The sequence below is a fragment of the Mustela lutreola genome, chromosome 11 (genome assembly GCF_030435805.1).
Source record: "Mustela lutreola isolate mMusLut2 chromosome 11, mMusLut2.pri, whole genome shotgun sequence".
NCBI classification, from domain to species: domain Eukaryota; kingdom Metazoa; phylum Chordata; class Mammalia; order Carnivora; family Mustelidae; genus Mustela; species Mustela lutreola.
In genome coordinates, this window is record NC_081300.1 from 19,354,491 (window position 1) to 19,376,146 (window position 21,656).

Genomic DNA, 21,656 nt, shown 5'->3' on the forward strand with positions numbered 1-21,656 from the left:
ATGAGCGATGAGAAGGTCAGAGGGAGAAGCAGACTCCCCATGATGCTGGGAACCCGATGCAGGACTCGATCCTAGGACTCCAGGATCATGACCTGAGCCGAAGGCAGTCGTCCAACCAACTGAGCCACCCAGGCGCCCCTGTAGAATCAAAATTTTATAACAAAGAGAATATTTTAGATCCTTTTTTAAGGAATGGCAGTTAAGAACCTATGTATCCCCAAAAGTTATCTTTCACTTTCAAAAATAAGGGATTCATAGTAAAACTATTTTGCAATGCCACAACTTTAAACTCAGAGAGGAAAAGTTTTGGTCATCAGATGACAATAATATTTCAAGATTGACTAAACAATTTCATACATAACCCAATTTTGTAGTTTGGAAAGCAAAGACCAAGGAATATCAATTTCAGTCCTTGTTTGAATAATCATTCTTTGTTGTGTGCCTTCTTGAACATCATTGTCTACTAACTGGTATCCTAAACCATTGAATGTCTTTAAACTCTTGTGGGCACTGTGATTCTTCATCTGGTTACTGTTAGCCACAGGTTGATTTTCTTTTGACACCATATTTCCCCTGATTTTCCTAACCTCTTATTCAGTTTATCTCTCTAGCGTATGTAGAATTATTTCTCATACATGGGATGTACATTTGCCCTCTCCCACTTTCATCCTTAGTAATTTTGGTAGCATTGGATAAGGTGAAAAGTAGTCTACAATTACTTTAACTAATTTGACTTAAAAAATTCCTGTACTGTTTATAAGGGCTGATTGTTTAAAGAATTTTGAAGGCTTTGGAAAGTGAAAGGGATGAATGAATGTAATTTTTTTTTCAGTGTGAATGTATTTCACTGGAATAACAATAGTATTATTAAGAATTCTTAGCTTTCATTTACTCATTCATTCATTAATTCAGTAGATGTTTTGGAGAACCAAGACGAATTACAGAGCTAGACACTGTGGTGATGGAAAGAAGCACAAATGTCAGTGTTAGCATTGCAGTTAGAGCAAGCATGACTTTGTTGTTGCGAGGTGGGAGTTCTATACTGATTCAATGAGAAAGGACTTTAAAATAAGTGAGGTTGACATCCAGAATTAGACTTCTTGAAAAGAAACTTTAAAAAATAGCTAAGTGCAGACTTCACATTTCCAGCTGCAGCACAGGGACACTGGAATTTGTGTACATGTGTATTCTATGTGAGTATAAAGGAGAATGGATTCCAATGATTAGGGAAATTGGACTTGGGAGAGTATTGTTGTGAATATACTTTCAAATTTAATACCAGAGATTCTTTGGGAGGCAATGGTAATTACATTCCATTTGTCCTTTTTGAGCAGAAATGAGAGTTTTGGATTTATAGGTAATGCTCATTTACTACAAGGACACTAGATATGCATGATTGTCTTTCTTATTTTCACGCTTGAATTTTTTAATATTTATTCTTACAATTTATGAGCAGTAAAGTTATTCATTTAGTTTTAAAATTAAATAATTATTTATTGAGCATCTACCATGTGTCAGATACCACGCTGAGTGCTGGGAATAAAATGGTGAGCCAGATAGATCTCTTCCTACATTGCCTAAATGTGAGAGACAGACATTCACTTGAATAATCAACCAAAGAAATATCAAGTTCTATATCTGAGTATTGGACAAATATGCCGTGGAAATATTTGACCAGGCTGAGGGGTCGGGAGAAGCTCTCATGAGGCTGACATACCCGATCTGAGGTCTGAGGGATGGAGGGGTTGTGAAGTGGCAAAGTTGGCGGGGTAGAGAGCTGATCATGGTGATTGGGCTGAGGACTAGAGCATGGTCTGAGTGAGGCTGGGGAGGAGTGTAGAGACCTGACCTTGTAAGGCTGAGCAATAGGGTGCCTTTGCAGTGTGCTGCCAGTCAGATTCGTGCCTGGTAATACTCTGGCTGCAGCCCAGAACGCAGGTCTTAAGGGGAGTCAGTGTGGGTGGCCCGAACCAGTTGTGAGGCTTCAGAAATACAGATGAGAGATGGGGCTGCGGGTCCTACAGCATGGGTGGTGCAGTCAGAGAATTGACTATAGACTTTCTTGGATATCTATTAACTTTAGCCCATTGGGGAGGGAACATTCATACTGGGCACTTGCTCTTTTTTGGTGAACCTTTTCATAACTTAATACTTGAAAATCTATTGTACCTTCTAGAAGGAACTGTGAGATCTATTTCAACTGCCCTGGGATATCCACTGCTTTTTTAGGAACTGTGAGATCTATTTCAACTGCCCTGGGATATCCACTGCTTTTTTAGAACTGCTTTTTTTTTACCCCCCCGAGGCAAGTGGTAGATGGACTTCACAATTCTCTTGAGTGAGGGTACAGAGGTGGGAGTGGAAGAAGCGGGCAAGAGGGATTCTTCTTTCTTACTCAGTGGTCAACAGTAATTTTGCACTGTTTAGGCTTCCTGTAGCTTCTGTCCTTATTACTGGTCAACATTACGATGGCTTGGCTAAATCTGTGGAATTCCTTGAATGCCTGAAGTCAGGTATCAAATAGCATGTATATGAGGTATTGTTGAGTGCCTTTGCTGGTGACCATGACGAGGGGGCTTTGATTTATATGATAACTGTGTCTGAGATCGAAACACCATTATTTGATTGTATTTTCTCCGAGGTGGCCCTTGGGGGGAAATCAACAGTTCTTTTTTGATTAGTAACAAAATGAAGTTTCCCGCTTTTACAAGTCCCAGGGAATCATCCGCCTCCATTTTTTCTAATGAAGACCTCCCTTTTTTATTCTGACCACCTCTTTCTTTCTCTGCCTCACATCCTCCATTTTTTTCAGTAATCTTACTGTTTGCTATTGGGAGTCACATGTCGGACCAGTATGTTTCTTAGTCCATTTTAGTTAGGAAAAATACTGCCATCCTTTTGTTATATTTAATGTTCAAGTTAAAGATAAAAATAGCCTGTCCTTCCTTCCTGCCTTCCTTCCCATCTTTGCTTAAGGCCAGCTAGTTAAAGTATTCGGGTAATGCTCTGAGTATGGGTTGGATCCTGACTTCAGTGCCAGTTGGTAACCCTTGGCTCTGCAATCCAAGAGCTCTGTGTGTTCTTCCTCAGAAGGGTACTGAGAGGAGAGAGTCATGGAGCCGTCTGCGCCAGGTGGATAACTCCTTAGAGCATGTGCCTTGCTGCTGATGAATTGGCAGGTAATGTTGATAGAAGTGGACAGCACTCACGTGTTGTTCCTGCCCCCTGGAGAATTCCTTCAGCATCTAGGCATGCATTAGCAATTCTCAGTTAAAAACTAAGATGGAATATAATTACTTAACTTTTGGGATGAGGAGATCACGCAGATTGCTTTAACAGTATCTGCAGTGCCTTATAATTTTTTTTTTAATGATAGAATGTTATGGTTATCAACTCTATGCTTGAAATATTTCATAATTAAAAACAAAACAAAAATGTAACAAACCAAGTAAAAACTCTCATTCTCATTCACATTCCCTTCTGAGCACCATCCTCTTTTGTGCTCTCCTTCATAGCAAGAGTTTTTGTCAATTGCTGTCTACACTGGCTACTTCTAAACCCTTCCACCCATACCTGTTTTATTTTAAGTCTAATACCAATGAAATATTTCAAAACACACTCTATCTCATAATGCTTGATACCTTCAAAATAATGCATGTAGCATATATAAATTATGAAGTTTAGTGAATGAATGAAGACCTCTAGACCCATCGCTCAGTGTAAGAATCAGATCATTTGCCTCTCCTTGTGGGTTCCTTTCTTATCCACATCCTCCGGTCTTCCCTGACAGAGGTAAATATTCTCTTGGGTTTTTGTTTTGTTTTAAGTAGTTTTATGACATATATTTGCATTTCTGAATAATAAGTTTGGTTTTTACTTGATAGAGAAATATAAAAATGGTAACATTCTTACACTGTCTTGTGTTACTTACATTTTTCATTGGGTATTATGTATTTAAGATTTGTCCATGTTGTTAAATGTAGCATTAGTTCATTTCACTGCTGGTGAATATGCCTCAACTTACTTATGCACTTTCTTGTTCATGATTAAGTTAATGAACCTTTGGATTAATTGTCATTTTTTTTTGAACTACACAATTTCTTGAACATCTCTTGATAATGTCTTGATCATGTTTTTTGATATCTGTAGGGTAGATATCTGTGTTGTTGGGTTGTAGACTTATGCAAATGTTTAAAATGACAAGATAGTGCCAAATTGTTTTCCAAAGTTTGTTACCAATTTACACTCTTTCTAACTTAAAAGTTTATCACTATTGATACATATGATTGTCCATGTTTGGTGTTATCAAATGTCTTAAACATTATCAATCTAGTCAGTGTAAGATATAAAATGTATCTCACTGAGGTCTTAGAATTTGCATTTCCCTGAAAATTAACGAGGTTAAAATCTTATATGTATGTATTGTTTATTATTTGTGTTTGTTCTCCCCTGAAGTCTTACCCCACCCCCAATTTTTTTTATTGGGTTGTTTTTTTTCCTATTGATTTGTAGGTGTTCTTAATACATTTTTGCATATTAATTATTTCTCAGTCATACATGCTGCAAAGAGTTTCCCTTATGTTGTGACCTATATAGAAAGCCATAAAATTAATATATTCATTTTTTTCCCCTGTACCTTTTTCATGTTTTGTGTCATAGTAAGAAAGTTCATATCTACTCCAAGGTGATGATAATATGCCCTTATATGTTTCTTCTGAAAAGGCTTTCATGGTTTTGACTTTTGCCTTTAAGTTTTTAATATAGTTGGGGTTGATTTTGTAGAGTGGGCAGCATGGACCCAATTCTATCATTTCTATAAATGTCTTGATAGCCATTTGTTATAGAATCATTTATCGAAAAGTTCCTCCTTTTCCAAGGAATCCACAATGTCACTTCTGTAATATTTTAAGTTTCTACATTTGTAAGGGTCTTCCATTGTGAGTTCTTTTTTCTCATCTTTAGTCAGTTTGTCTACCCTTGCCTCAGTACTAAATTATCATACGTTTTATACTACATTTTGGTATCTGATAGGTAAAGTCTTTCTTCCTTCTTTTGTCACATATGTACATGTTTTACTTTTGGCTATTTGGAGGCTTATGTTCTTCCATAGCATTTCGAAATAAACTTATCAAGGTCTTTCATAAGCCTTTTAGGGACTTTTATTAAAGTTACATGGAAACTAAAGATCAACTTGGAGAGCATTAATATATTTTTAATAAGATTATTTGCACTTAAGCATCGCTTCATTTCTTTGGCTGTTACTTGGTATCACAAAATAAGGTTTTGGAATTTTCTTCATGAGGTTTTGCATGCCTTTTGATGATTTAATTCTTAGATAACTTATTTTTTATTATTATTATTTATAAGATTTTTATTTATTTATTTGAGAGAGAGAGAGCATGAGAAGAGTGAGGGTTAGAGGGAGAACCAGACTCCCCACCAAGCAGGGAGCCTGATGTGGGACTCGATCCCTGGATCCCAGGATCATGACCTGAGCCAAAGGCAGTTGCTTAACCAATGAGTCACCCAGACTCCCTTTTATTATTTTTAATGGGTTTTTTAAATTAAATGTCCAAATTGTTTGTTGCTGGAATATATAAATGCAATTGGCTTTTGTATATTGATTTTTATATTTAGCTATTCGCTAACTCTTATTAATTCTAAAAATGTCTTTGTCTTTTCTTTAGAGTTTTCCTTATAGGTCGTTATATCATGTGTGAATAATGGCAGGTCTGCTGTTTTTCCTTTGAAACCCCTATATTTGGCTGTTTTTTTTTTTCCTCCTTTTTTCTTGTTTTACTGTGCTGTGTAGGACTTCAAGTATATTGTTAAGTAGAAACAGTAATAATAGATACCCTTGTCTTTTTCCTGATTTTCCCTGTTGACATTGATGATGGTAGATATTTTATTAAGGAAGTTTCCTTCTGTACATACCCTGCTAAGAGTTTTATCATGAATGATACTGAGTTTTAGCATATGCTTTTTCTACATATTTAAATTACTTTTAAGTGCCCTTAATCTGTTTATGTTGTGAGTGACATTTGTATTTTTCCCTATGGTAAACCCCTTTTGTATTTTTGGGATAAAATTAATGTGTTCATGATGTGTTTGCTTTACTTTCTTAAAAAGAATATTCTGGACTTAGTTTTCAAATATTTTCTATTTATGCTTATAACTAAGATTGGTATATAATATTTCTTGTCTTAGTGTCCTTGTCTAGTTTTGGCTACACGTTTATACTGACCTGTAAAATGAATAGGGGAATATTTCTGCTCTGTCTTCTCTAGAGGAGTCTGTTTAGGGTTGAAATCTGTTCCTTGAAATATGGTAGAACTTACTTGTATAACTATCTAAATCTGAAGTGAGATTTTAACCACTGATATAATTTCTAAATAAAAAGTAATGAGAGGGGCGCCTGGGTGGCTCAGTGGGTTAAGCCTCTGCCTTCGGCTCAGGTCATGGTCTCAGGGTCCTGGGATCGGGTCCTGAGTTGGGCTCTCTGCTCAGTGGGGAGCCCGCTTCCCCCGCTTCTCTCTCTGTCTGCCTTTCTGCCTACTTGGGATCTCTCTGTCAAATAAATAAATAAAATCTTTAAAAAAAAAAAGTAATGAGAATCAGAATATTACTTTCTTTTTCAGATAGTTCTAAAATTATATATGTAAAAAGTTATATATATTATATATAACATATTGATATATATATAATATATATAATTTTTTCCGTTTCATATAAATTTCATTTCATGTAAATAAAGTAATTCATGGTATTTTCTTACTAGCTTTTTAATCTCTGCTGATTCTATAATTAAGTTTCATTTATCATTCCTGATTTTGTATTTTTCTTGATTAAGATCACTAGAGGTTTTTCTCATCCATTGGTTTTCCAAAAGAATCAACTTTAGACTTATGGATTATTTTTGCATATTGTTATTTTCTGCATAATTAATTTTTAATCTTTATTATTGCCTACCTTGTATTTGCTTTGGGTTTATTCTGATTTTCTTTCCAAGTTCTTGAGTTGACCACTTAGCTTATTAAATTGTAATCATTTTTTTTTTAATGTAAGAACTTAAGGTAATTAAATACCTTCTAGGTACTGCTGTCATCATATTCCATAGGTTTTAATAGGTAACATGTTCATTATGTTTGATTTATAACTATTTAAAAAGTTCCAAGATAGTTTCTTCTTTGACCTTTGCAATATTTATTGGAGCCTCGGAAATTTTACAAATGAATGTGTATTATCGTGTATTATTGTCTTCTAATGTAATCTAATTGTCAGAGAACAGCTCTATGTGACAACAGTTCTTTGGTTTTTGTGAAACTTACTTTATTGTCAGTTTTAATTAATCAGTTTTCATAAATGTTCCATTCTTTTCTTGAGAAGAATGTGTATCCTTACTGAACTGAAGGATCTTTATGTGTCCAGAAATTTAAGCTTGTTAATTGTGCCTTAAAATCAGCTATACCTTTGTCAATGTTTTGTCTGCCTGACCTATTTGTCTTAGAGAGAAACAGATTGAAATAATCTTCTATGCTGGTGACTTTGCAAATTTTTCCCTGTTACATGCTTTTAAGTTTAGAATTGCTTCCTGGCTAATTAAGCACTTTATCGCTTTGTATGTGGTCATCCTCTTCCTGCTCTTTTGCTTAAAGTCCATTTGTTTCTGTTTTAGTGTAGTTATCTCACTTTTTGGCTAGTATTTGGCTAGCAAATCTATTTCTTAACACTTTTGTTTTCAGTCCACCCATGTTGTTGTGTTTTAGGTATGCCAACTTAAGCTGAATTTTATTTTTAATCTAATCAGATAATAACAAATTACTTAAATCCATTTATTGAATTTTGTACTTCAGTTTAGGTCGCTTCCATAGACTTTAAGGTGCCTATTGGAATTGTGCAAGATGGAAGCTCTGTGATTACCTGTCATCTCAGTTCTTGTTAACATTTGCGTTGCTTCTTATACACATTTTTTTTTCTCCTCCCATTCCTTTGAAGAGATTAAGGTTTTGTTTGTTTCTTACTTCATTTTCCCCCTCATTGTTTGAAATTTGTTTCTATTTTTCTATTATTTGTTTCTATTTAATTCTCTATTTTAGAGATTTTACTATACATCCTTATCCATCAAGGTCTAAAGTTTGTCTATAGTCTTAATTCTCTGTTGAAATAATTTTAAGACCATAGATTACTGTTCCCCCATCATGCCCTCCCTACCCTCCCTAGTTAGCGTATTTTTATTTTGAGTATATTTATTAAAAATATTTTTAATAAATAATATAAATAAAATAATATAAATAAAAATTAAAAAATATTTATTAAAAATTTTTCTATTGGGGCATGTGGGTGGGTCAGTTGCTTAATGTCCAGCTCTTGTGTGATCTCAGGGTTGTGAGATCCAGCCCCACATCAGGCTCTGTGCTGGGCATGGAGTCTGCTTAAGAGTCTCTCTCTCCCCTCTCCCACTGTCCCTCTTCCCACCCTCTGCTTTCTCATATAAATAAATACATAAATACTATGAATTAGATATTATTTTATAGGCAGTGTTTAAATTTACCAGTTTATTAATTTCTTTGCTCGCCACTTTCTGGCATTTTAGATCTTCCTTATGGGATTATTTTCATAGTTCATGAAATATATTCTTTAGAAGGTTTTTGGAATAGGGATGTTAAAGGTCAACTCTTGTATTTTGATTTATTCCAACTGTCCTTATTCTTAAAAGATAATTTTGCAAAGCACACAATTCCAGGTTGATGTTTGTTTTTTCTCATTACTCTGATGATTTTATTCTACTGTCATCTGAGTTCCAGGTAGCCCACAAGAAGTCTGCTGTTGAAGTTGTTGCCATTCCTTTTTAGGACATCTGTCTTTTTGCCTGACTTCTCTTTCTCTTTTAGGGTATTTAGCAATCCTATTTCATTAAACCTCCTGGCAACTTTTGAGAAAATGTTTCATTTTGGTGAAAGTTCTAGGCATCTGGCTTTTCCATACCACCTTTGGCTGGTGTTTTTTTCTGCCCTTTCTTTGCTAGCTGCTCTTCTGCCTACCTCTGAGTTGACTCTGCCAGGGAGCTTATCTCTTCTGTTGAGATGCCTCAATCTGGAGTCAGATTGGGTTGGTTATCATCCAGTTGTTATGAGTGAGACCTTGTTTCTTTATTGTGAAATGGATACCAACAGGTTGTTGGGAGAATTCAGTAGGAAAATACTTGCTGTGGACTTAATCCATGTCCAGCATACATTAATTAGGCAGTCAGTACATGTCTACTTTTATTCTCATGTGGGTTTTCTTTCTAAGTCATCTCATCTGTTCCTAAGATGAGAGCTCTCATGTATATTGCTCCAGTTTAATTTGTGTCTTTCAGCGTCTGTTGTAGAGCCAGTTTTCTGTTATATTTCATTTCCTCCTCTCCCCTTACTATATGCCTCCTCTACCTGTATGTATCTTAGGAATGGCACAACCTTATTGATGAAACTAAGATCTGAACATCTTGGACTTCCTTTCTCTTCTTCTCATTCTAATCATCATGGAGTTCTGTTTTCCACCTCTACTTTTACTGGTCGAGATCAAGGTATCATCATTCTTGTCTGGCCCAATTAATGTTCATGTTTCCACTTATTTCCTATTGAATCCATACTCCAAAGCAGCCAGAGTGAGTTTTTAAAAAAAATATCAAACAGAGCATTTCATTCCCAATGTCAGTGTTTTTCATTCTTATAAATACTTTGAGTGTTAAAGAATAACTTCTGTAGCCCTTAACATATCTCAGAGGTACCTCCACAGCCTCATTTGGTTCCCTTCTAATGCTCTCCTCACTCAAGCTACATTGGACTTCTTTTAGGTCTTGGACATTGCCAAGCTTTTCCTCAATTCACGGCCTTTGCGCATGCTCTGGAGCCCCTCTCTTCTTGATCTTTGCTGACTAACTCCATTCAGATCTCATCTGAAATGCCATTTTTGCAAAGAGGTTTCTTTGATCTCCTACTCTAAATTGAAAGTTCTTTTGATTCAATAAATACTGGATTAGCTTAATAAATGATTTAATAAACATATGTATGTATTTAAATTTGAATCTACTGATTAAAAAGAATGATAGTTCTGTAGGATCTTGACTCATTTTAAGTGTAGTCATAGTATTGTCATTGGAAGTCACCAAACTTCTTTCCTTTTTGTGTTCATTTGTCAGATTTTCAAGGTTATATAAATTTCTAATGTTCATATTTTAATTGTTTTTGCATTTTCACATTACATTTTGCATGTAAAATTTATTACCAGATGACATATTCTCCAATCAGGGATTGGACAACTCTGAGTAACGGAGTACTCTATGTTAGGCACTCTTAGGTAATTATCTTACGTAAAACCCTGAAATCTGGTCATCCAAAATTCACTAAAGTGGAAACCAAGGCTCAGAGAATCCTCTGACTTGTCCAAGGTCATAGAGGTAGTAGGGGCGCAGAGCCTAGGGTTAGTCTGGGTGTTTGAACTCCAAGAGGATAGCTTGTTCTGTATCTTCTGCCTTATTTTTTCTGTGAGCAAGCTCCTGATAAACTGTTATAATGAGTACAGTTCACAGAGTTGTTTTACATGTATTACCTCATATAGTACGTGTATCAGGTTCTGGAGGGGACATGCCATTTTTGACATTGCTTCATGGATCAAGCTTTTTATTTACAAACTTAACCCAGAACATCTCTTTAAGGTCTTTGAGTTTATAGATGATAAGAGTTAAGCAAAGTGCAATCATGGCCATTCTTAGAGAAATGACGTAAAAGAATATTGAATTGCTGATGAATATTTTTTTGTAGCTGGAGAAGGAGAAAGCATAGAGAATTCTTTAATTTTGATAGTTGTGTATGTCTGTCCTGTCTGGTTGACTGCTATGAAAAAATGTAATCTGTTTAACTAGGCCTGGATTTATAGATATTATTCTGTGGAGAAGGCTAATGTTTTTGAAGTTCATTATTTATAAACAGAATATTAACTAGATACACATTCAGTTAGTACTTACTTATGGCAAAAAATTAAGAAAGTAGAACTGGAATTTGAGAAACAGGGTTGGGTGAGTTGGATTTTTGGGGCCAATTAGGGTATCCTTGGACAGACCAAAGGGAGGCACATGAGGGAAAGGCTGTGTAAGTGCTAGTAAGCAAACTTCTCTATCCAGAGCTTTCCCAGTGCCTTCCATGGTTTTCCTTCCTTACTAAATATTTTGGTTATTAGCAGGGCATTCTGGTTCAGATATACATTTTGATATTTTGGTTGTATAAAGCCAAAATTTAAAAGAAAACATATACCAAAACTGAGTTCCTTATGTTACGGATTTTACCACTTTACCTCTTGTATGTCTAGCATCTAAAAAAGCAATTTTCTTGAAAAGAAGAAATCATTCTTCTCTATTAAAGACTTCAGAATAAACACATGTTTCTGAAATAAGAAAGACGTAGACTAAGGTAGGGGTCAGCCAACTTCTTCTGTAAGGAACCAGATAATAAATATTTTCGGCTTTGTGGGTCATATACTTTCTGTCTGAATTCTGTCTGAATTCTGCTATTGTCATGTGAAAGCAGCTGTAGACAAGTAAACCAAAGAACGTGACTGTATTCCAGTACAACTTAATTTACCAAAACAGATAGCAGCTGGATATTGCAGGGTTGGGGTACGGCCCGGCCTGCAGACCTTTAGTCTAGAGAGATGTATTTTAGACCAAAGTGTAAAATACATTCTCCTCTAGCTCTATTATTGGCTCTGTAATATTGGACAACTCACTCTGAATCTCAGAGAGTGAGAATGTTCATTTGAAAAGTAGGACATTCATACATTTTCTTGCATGGATGATACCTATTTTCTTGATTAAAAAAAATATATTTAATATATATAAAATACCATAACAGTGAGGATGTGTTACTTTTACATGCAGAACAAACTATTTAAACATTAAAACTTGAACTAAAAGAAGAAAATTATGGGTGCCTGGGTGACTCAGTGAATTAAGCCTCTGCCTTCTGCTCAGGTCATGATCCCTGGGTCTTGGGATCGAGCCCCATGTTGGGCTCCCTGCTCAGCAGGGAGTCTGCTTCTCCCTCTCTCTCTGTTCCTCCCCCTCACTCATGCTCTCTCTCTCTCTCTCTCACTCTCAAAATAAATAAATACAATCTTAAAAAAATAAAAGAAGAAAATTGTGACAATAATATATATGTGAGAGAATGTTGTAAGGAGTAGATCAGATTTTTTGTGCAACCAAGATGGACGTAAATAGATCAATAAATACCAGGTATGAAGATAATTATGGGAAAAGATTGTTCCTTACTTGTGTATTTTGTGTCGTATGGTCACAAAATAGTCATTAATTGATTATTTTTATAGCGTTTTTGTATATATTCATTTATCAATTAATTTAGCAAATTTATTGAGCCTTCACTATGTGAAGGATGGTATTGAATGCTGAGATATTAAAAATGATAATAAAGAGCACAGTTCTTGATCTTGGGGAGTTCTCACTGAGAGAGAAGAATATTTACATAACATATCCTACTTTATGATAAATTCTCCATTAGAAGCATGTATGTAGGGACACCTGGGTGGCTCAGTAAGTTAAGCATCTACCTTTAACTCAGGTCATGATCTTAGCGTTCTGGGATCAAGCCCTGCGGCAGGCTCCTGCTTAGGGAGGAGTCTGCTGCTCCTTCTCCCTCTGCCCCTCCCCCTGCTTGTGCTCTCTCTCTTTCAAATAAATAAATGAAATCTTTTAAAAAAAGAAGCATGTTTTATGGGGCACTACTAGGACATCAGAATTATTATGAGTACAGGTAAGTGCCAGGGTACCTTCAAGGACCAACTGAACTTGGTCCTTGAAGGATGAATGGGGAATCTTTAGACAGAAGGTTGAAGGGCAGTTTGAGCTGGGGGAAGTGTATGTGAAATGATGAACTTTGCAAATCACAAGTTGTTTTCTAGGATTAGAAATGGAGCAATACAAGCAAGGAAGGATGTGATACTCAGGGTTTGGCTAGGGCCAGGGAGAGAAGGGCAGGGCATTTGAACATCTTTGGAGCCATAGAATGCTTTGGGAGTCTGGTGAAAGGTTGGAAACTTTTCCATAGGAAAAGTCACATAGCATGAAAATTTTAGTGTTTTGCATACGACTTTAGGAATAAGGATCTAGAGATCACTTTATGAACATTACAAACTTGCTATGTGCTTCCCTTCTTGAAAAATAAAGGCAGTTAACCGGTACATTAGTTCACAAACACTTTATTGGGCTGTTTGATGGTGGCAGCAAATGCTCTTTGATAAACTGAAATAAAGTTTTTTGTTTCATTTACTTAAGGGCTTGGGAGTGTATGAGATTGTGTTGAAACTGTTATATTTATACTTTCCTGGAAGAGGGTTAAAGCAAAATCAAAGATGACTACTTATTGGTAAATATTCATGTACCTCAGTCCCCTAAATGCTGTGAAGAGCTTTTGATAGAATTTGGTAGTTTTCGATGGAATGTCCTGATTTTAAAAAGTGGGGATACTCACGGGACCTACATCATAGGGTCGTGAAGATAAATGAACTCATCCAAGTACAGCACTTAGCCCTCGGTTTACACGCAGTAAGAGTTCAGTAGATATCAGCAGTTAATACTGTTAATTAGTTGTGAAAAATCCGCAACTTCGTTTATGTAAGTTCATGTATGGAGCGCTCACAAACGCTTGAGTTCCTTTATTGAGCATATGAATGGTCTGTGTTATTTGCTACATAGATGTCTGTGTGGGCTCATGAATTTCTGGATCGTCATGGGTCATTTCTTTGGAATAAAACTCCCTTCGCTGGAATACCCTTCACAGCCCTGGTTAAGCTCTTCTCGGTGATAGGTTACATTACATATTTTCAGTATAAAACAGCAGCAATGGTATAGATAAGTTAACTAATAAATATTATTATGTGTTTTTTTTTTTTTTTTTTTTTTGTACAGTCTCAGATATTCAGTGGGGAAATTTTCCTTGTTAAGAGACACTGACAAGGCCAGTTGGCCTAAAATTAGATCCAGCAGCTGTGTTTTGAATCAAGGCCCCACATGTGCACTTCACACTCTTTTCCCCACTGTGCTCGTCTGCTTCTTTAGCTTGCTTCAGGGAACAGCCTTTTTGGGTGAATTTTAACATGCGTGTTTTTCCTGGTACAACCAGGAGAAGGTGTTTCCATGTAATCATATGCCGCCTTATATAGGTTTATGAGATGGCAAGACCCAGAACGACAAAAGATTTATGAATGTGTGTATGTATTGATTATTATTATTATTTTACAAAACCATCCTCCAGCCTGACTTTAACTCAGACTATGTATGCAGATTTTAGCCTTCATTTACCTCTACCCCTACTCTTAAATTCCTCAGTTAGCAATATAAAAGAGACTATGTATCAAAATAAAATTTAGGAGACAGAATCAAGGCACCAAGTTATTCTTATATTTAATTGCTACCAAAATCAGCTTTTTTTTTTTTTAAAGGAAAAAGTATCCCATGGTTATTTTTTTATATTTTTGATAGCTAGAAATAATTTAGGTTTTGTTTTATCAATTTATATTCAGGATCCTGTGTTAACCAGTGTTAATTTTGCAGGCTCTAGTCTCTTTGTATCTCTTTGTCCTACTATTTGGTTAATAAACATTTTTTAAAGAATATATTCATATACACAACATTATCATGATTCGGTTTAAGTATCTGTGGTTATAAGTGCACTTCATTTCACCTAATTAAGTTATTTAGTCATTTACACATTAGCAATGTACTACATATTCCACTTTTACAGGAACTTATTTTAATTATACCCACAGTTCTGTTCTGCTCCATTATATCCATAGATCAAGCTGAATAATAGCAGTCTTAAAAGCCATATGCTAAAAGAGATTATAGGTCATTAAGGCCAAATTAAGGTAACATTTTTGATGGCCACAAGCGGAAGTCTAACTAACAATTACTTTTTCCTTTTGCTTTGGGGAACTCATTCTATTTGGCTTTGATGTTGACAATCTCATAGTTGAATGCCTGGCGTTTGGCGTGTGTTGGTAGATGCTTTGATCATGCTAATGTTTTTTAAGGGGGTTATATTTACAACACACAATTTTTATTTATCCAGAAATCTCTATTCAGTAAATTTGCGGCCACTTTTCTCAAAAATAATGCTCATTCTTCGACGCTCTCTCTTCTTAGCTGCCATTTAGAGTCAGCCAAGCAACCGATTCTTATAATCTGGAAATCTGAATATTAGCGTGTAGTTAATGTGCTCTTTTGAATAATGTGAATGAAGCCTGCTTGTGCCACACGGGAGTGACCTAAATAAGTGTATCACATTCTTCCAAAGACAAGTGCCCCAGCTTTACCTCTTCTGATGGAAACTTTGCCTAAAAACTGTAACAGACAATTTAGCTTTTAATGAGTCAATATTTAATTCTTGTTTTGGTTGGCCTGAGATCGTTTATTAAGGACATCCTTTAGGTGTATCCATTTCTATTTTCTAACCTAAGGATGTGTTGTTCATGTGTTCATGTGTTCTAGTGTTGTTCATTTTCTCTTGGAAGAATTGTTAGGTTTTGTATGAGAATAAATAATTCTGGGTTATTTTGATTGTTGTATAGGTACATAGCTAGGGAGATCAATTTTTAAGTATCACTACTTGATTATGGCTCCAGTTTCATAAACTGTGACTGAAATTAATAAAACTTCAAATGAAGACTATAATGGAAATATTTCAGTTTAGACTTTTTAGAAAATTGGCTTTCTGTTGGATTAATGAAGATTTCCCCATTAATTCAGTTTTGGAAGATATAGGGCAGTTATACAACTATCACTGTGGTTGATATGGAACCTCTGCATTTTCGTTGGAAATGTAAGTTTCCATCAGTTCATGTAATTTTTTAAAATATCACCATTTAAAATGATACTTCATTCTGGACATTTTAGCATAGAAATTGACAATTTACCTTTTATGTAAAAAGGAGGAGAATAATAGATATTTCTGTTTTGTTGCAAAACAAACCCTAAATGCTATTTTCACTTTTCACCTTTTTTTGGGTATAAGTATATTTTTTGGAAATCCTTTCATTAGTGGAAACAGGTGCTAATGTGGGTCTTTTATAAAAGCAAATCAGGGTAACATGAACTTTCAGAAAGTGGGGATAGTTGAATTTTGACTCCTGGACCATGATATTGTATTTTCATAACTATATGTAGACTTTTGAGAGACTGAACAAACAATTTGGTGACAGTTGTAATCATCCTAAATATATTTTAGATTGTTTCGTTTAGAATCCCAATAAAAATATAAGAAACAAATGGATGCAATTAAGAGTGTAATCATCATTATATTCCTATTAGCGTGGTCATTTTTTCACATTAGTTTTGGGGCAATTTAAACATATTAGATACTATAAAGCATAGATTTGTATAATGCAGCAGTATTAAAAATCACAATGGTGACAGCTCTAAGGAAGAAAATTGTTGGGCTAAATAAGAATTTGTTGGTTTGCAAATTAGCCCCTGTACAAAGAGGGCAAGGAGAGATAGAGAAGAAAGAAGCAGACCTACTCTACGTCCATAGGTGACAGTTTTGATAAGCAAGGGAAGTTGCATATCAGGCTTGTCTTAGGTCGCTGCAGGATGAGTAGATCTCTGTGTCTGCCTATCAGAATCTTAAGACTTTATATAGAGGCCTTAATGGGGTCCAGACACATAGAATGTCCAGATGGTCTTAACAACACCTTAAGTCTCTCAAGGCTACATCCTTGAAATGGCTCCTACTGTGGGAACAGTGGACAAAACAGATATTCCAAGGACAGGAGAGAGGTTAAGGAGCCTCCAGTTTCCTGATTGTCTGAGTCCAGCTTGAGGGTCATTCAGGGGTCATGTCATCAAGATGACCTCCTCCAACAAGAATTGTACATTTACATATGGTTTGGTAGAGCCTGTGGTCTTTGGCGATGGAAATACTGGGAATTGGTGCGACAGGGACAGGTGCTCTTGAGTGAGAAGGAGCTTGTTCCTGGATTCAGGGACCACAGGAATTTTCATAAAGTTGGGATTGGAAGCAGCAAGTGCTGGAGACACTTGGATAATTATATTGGATAATTCCAATATAAGTAAAGTGCTATAATTCTTATACCACTTTACTTATATTGGAATTATTTTAACCTGTCAAAATGTGACTAAGAGACCAACAAAGTTCTGTCTTCCAGATTTGTAGATGCCGATGCACTTGAGATGAGTTACAGTAATGAAGATGATTCAGTACTTTTAGTGAGCAATGTGATTGATCTAACCTCTTTTTAAGAAAAGAAAGGTCATGGACGTGTGTGTTCACTACGAAGAAAGTTCCCTTTGAAATTCTCAGTAGGCCTTAAAACGTGAAACTGTTTAGCTGGAGAATTTGTATTTGCTTGATAGGTGAAGGCCTACTATTGTTAATTTAGTATCTTCCTTATTTGCATTTATTAATATGACGTTATTGGGAAATTACACTACTTTCCTTTTATGCTGGTGTTTTTGCTGATTGATCTAGTCCCTGAAAATAGAACTAAGATACTAAAGCCATTATCATTGTTCTTAAACATTATTATTCTTTTTTTTTTTTTTTTTAAAGATTTTATTTATTTGTCAGAGAGAGCGAGCGAGAGAGAGCGAGCACAGGCAGACAGAGTGGAAGGCAGAGTCAGACGGAGAAGCAGGCTCCCTGCGGAGCAAGGAGCCCGATATGGGACTCGATCCCAGGACGCTGGGATCATGACCTGAGCCGAAGGCAGCTGCTTAACCAACTGAGCCACCCAGGCGTCCCAAACATTATTATTCTTGAACAGGGATGAGAAATACAGGGCATTGTGGGGAAAAAAAAAAAAAAAGGCTGTTCTGGAAAACCACTCAATCCTTTTAAATTCAAAGAGATTAAACAATTTGGGATTTGAAAAAAAAAATCACATTGAAAGATAAAGGTATATAAGCTCACTTAACTATTAATGATACAAATTAATCTGCAGAGAATTAAAAGCAGCTTTGTTAATGGTAGAAGACACATGCAGTTAATAAGGACATTACTTCTCATTTGGGGTTAGGCTGGCCTCTCTTTTATTAATATCTGTTTAAACTACAAATAGAAAGAACTGCATTTTTACCAGACTTCTTGTCACAAGACCCAGTCTCTAAAGAGAAATATCGTTGATGGAAAACCAGAAAGACTAAATAGATGTATTTGGTCTCACAGGCAGTAGATTAATGTGCTCAAATTAAATATTATCTTTAAATATTGAAAGGTTAAATGTACACTGATAATGGATTTAGACAGCTATTAAGCTGTAATTGCTTTCTAATGCAGTTACTAAGAGACATTTGATATAACATATTGAGAAAGAAGAATTAGGGACTTTTCTCTACCTCCGTTTTAGCTGAGAGTTTTATGGTTTTAATTCTGGCCATGGTAGGCATGGGGATAACAACAGTTTTTATGAGAACACATACAATGTACATAAAATACACGGTGAGCAGGTTGTTGAGGGGCTGCATTTTGTTAAGTATACTTAATATTCCTACTTTTTGCAAATCTGCAACATCGGTGCTCTCAAATCAACTCTCCAGCCCAAATATTTTTCTATTGGATAAGTCACATTTCTGAAAATGTTACCAGTTTCTGATTTCTCCCCATCTAAGTCGAATTATACCGTGTTTTATACCCTGGATATACAGATACACTAGTGACCAAATTAATTTGAAAATTTCTCAGTCTGCTGGAGAGTTGCATCTAGCTCAGGGAAGTCAAACTGATGGCTTTCACTGGCTGGAGGGGCGGCTTTCTCTTTGGTGTTCACATTGTTTGAATTTGTAGGATGATATTTTCATGTTTTTACAAGTTGTGTGTTGTGAGTTGAGTTCCCAGGTTTAACAAACTGTTGTTAACCCAAAGACACATGCCGATTGATTTAGTCGATCATTTGCCTCTAAAGTTTCGTGCAAGGACAAAACAATTTTTTGGAAAGCAAAAACATAAAGAAATGCTAGCTCCTTAAAACATCTTTTTCCTTGTGAATTATTTAAACATAATCAAAATGTGTGTATGCATCAGGAAAAAATTACCTGCAGTTTTACTATCAAGCCAAAATATATTTTTTTCAAACATGTAAAGTCTTTTTTTTTTTTTTTAAGATTTTATTTATTGATTTGACAGATAGAGATTGCAAGTAGGCAGAGAGGAAGGCAGAGAGAGAGGAGGAAGCAGCCTCCCTGCTGAGCAGAGAGCCTGATGTGGGGCTCGATCCCAGAACCCTGGGATCATGACCTGAGCCGAAGGCAGAGGCTTTAACCCACTGAGCCACCCAGGAGCCCCAAGCCAAACTATTTTTGAGTTGGAGAAAGAACAGGAAAGAAGAAACACTCTGCTATCGATCACCGTCCCTCATGAGATTTTTGTATTAATTGGCAGCCTCTACTATCCGTTGGTGAAATGGTTTTAGATTTATATTTCGGTTTAGTTTCCATTTACCTCAAATTCATTTTGCTTTACAAATCATCATCAAGGAATAAATGTGTGTGAAGGTCTGTTCTGGGTCCCGGGAAAGATTCTAGTTAGCATCAGGGTACCACCACGTGGCACTCCTTGAAGGTGTGTGGGCAGCTCTGCACGTGCCTTCCTGGTTGGTGTCTTCTAGAAGCATGCGATGATAACCATACCCACCACTGAACTTCCAGGAGATGTTCACAAATAGATTTTTAGCCCTAAATAGATATTTAGTCCTTTTAGATCCTCCGGAGTAGCTTGATTATTTCAGCTTCACAAACTGTAAACCGTGTTTTCAGAGGTCTTGTAAGTGACTTACCTAATCTAAGTGAAGTACACATGAATGTTATAGAAGGCAGAATATAAAAATACAGTAAGAATTTCAAATGCTATAGGATTACAGAGGGAGATGCTTCTGCTTTCAGAGGTGATGCTTATGCTTTCCCATAGCCCAGGAAGTATTTATAGGGAATTTGAATTCAATATGTACTCTTTATTAAAGACATTGGTAATATACCCCTTAAGATTGTTCCTGCTTCCCCAAATAGATGCTCTATCCTCTTTCCTCAACCTTGTTCTACACTAAAATCAGAAGAATAGAAGATCACATTTTAACATTTTACTGGGATAGCTCATTACAGAATATATTTGCATTACCCTTAAGAGTCTAATATATAACATTTGTAATCCTTTAAAGTGGAATTAGGGAAGACAGACTTCTCAGTATACTGTGCTGGCTTTAGGTATCCCTCCTTAAAGCTGTTCTATAAATCTTTTGAAAAATTCTGAGCCACTTTATATATATTTTTGAATTAAGATAACTTTATAACCACCAGCTAATTATGATTTTTCTTTCAATATGTATTTTCAAAAATCTCTTTGATAATATGACTTCATACTTCAGGATCACACGTAACTACCTTCCTTCCCTCCCTCTCTTCCTCCCTTTGTTTTCAGAATTTCATCTCTCTCTTTTTTGTTTCTTTTAAGGTAAATGGAAACGTTGGATTTCATTGAATTGGGTTTGTCTAATGTTAAAACATCGTAGAGTCCCATGAGCCTTAGCTTAAGACTTAAGTATTTAATACAGCTTTTAAATCTTTTCTGTCACCCGTGTGTGCAGAGAGCAGCCACTAGCTTTACCGCACGACATTCAAAGCCTTGAATATTGTGATATACCATACTACTCATTCTTGATATTTACTGATCCACTGTGTACACAATAGACTGGAGAGTTTCGTAAACTTTTCCTTCCAAACTCAAGACAGAAAGTAAATACGTAAACACAGGGGCCTTGGGGACTTGGCTGAAAGTTGCCACCCAAAGCTTGAAATTTATTTGCATCTGGTACAAAAATATCTATGAAGTTGAAGCTCAGGAAGAGGTCTGATGTTTATTCTGTGTCACTGTGTGTTCCAGTGACAGTGTGTGTTCCATAGACCTGGATGGAAATGCTCTTGGGTCCTGAAGGGTATATTTGCAGAAGTCCCAGCCATTCTTTATCCCAGGGGGCTGTGCTTTCTCTCCTGTGAAATACCATGAGAGTCTTGGGTTTACTGGAAGGAATTATTATTACCTGAATGAAGTCCAGGAAACCACTGAAAGAGGACGTTAAGTGACAGCCACGCATGACATGATTTTCTTCATGATTATTCAGGTACTTTGATGGCAAATGTGGAATTTTGGTGATGTCTCTAACTACTCTTGTGAAAAGGGTCCATACCTTTTCACGTGAAAAGCGTCCATTGAGTTACTAAGTAGTGGAAATTCTTTGGGGGGTGGGGAAATAGGTCCATATACAGATGCACACCTGAAGCAGGGTTTGACGCCTGTGGGTGTGTGTGTGTGTGTGTGTTCTTCTCTGTCTGTGGTTTGTATGACACTCAGACGAATACGAGCAGTGAGCAAGTGGAGAGAATACCCTGGAAGTTTTGTGCTCTACTTTACGTGTACCATGATTGCTTCTCTTGCGGTTCCATTCATTTCTGATTGAAATATCTAATGACTCTCATCAAACAACATTTAAACTTTCTATGAGATCCTGTAAGTGTTCCTTTAGATCATATTATGAGTAACAATGGATGAAATGAGCTTCAGTGGAGAGGCAGCAGTCGAGTCCCGGGTTCCGCAGCTGTG

General features: G+C 36.1%; 1 protein-coding gene across 12 annotated transcripts in view; it reads left to right on the forward strand.

Annotated features, from left to right (window-relative positions):
• TCF4 (transcription factor 4) overlaps nucleotides 1-21,656 on the forward strand; it is a 352,222-nt gene that overhangs the window by 13,847 nt on the left and 316,719 nt on the right. The window contains exon 1 of one of the 12 annotated variants that reach the window (XM_059139411.1): nucleotides 3,162-3,179. The exons of the other annotated variants lie outside the window; for them this stretch is intronic. The gene's annotated coding sequence lies outside the window, so the exon portion shown is untranslated. Of the gene's footprint in view, nucleotides 1-3,161; nucleotides 3,180-21,656 lie in introns of those variants that run through there. 12 annotated transcript variants of the gene reach the window in all.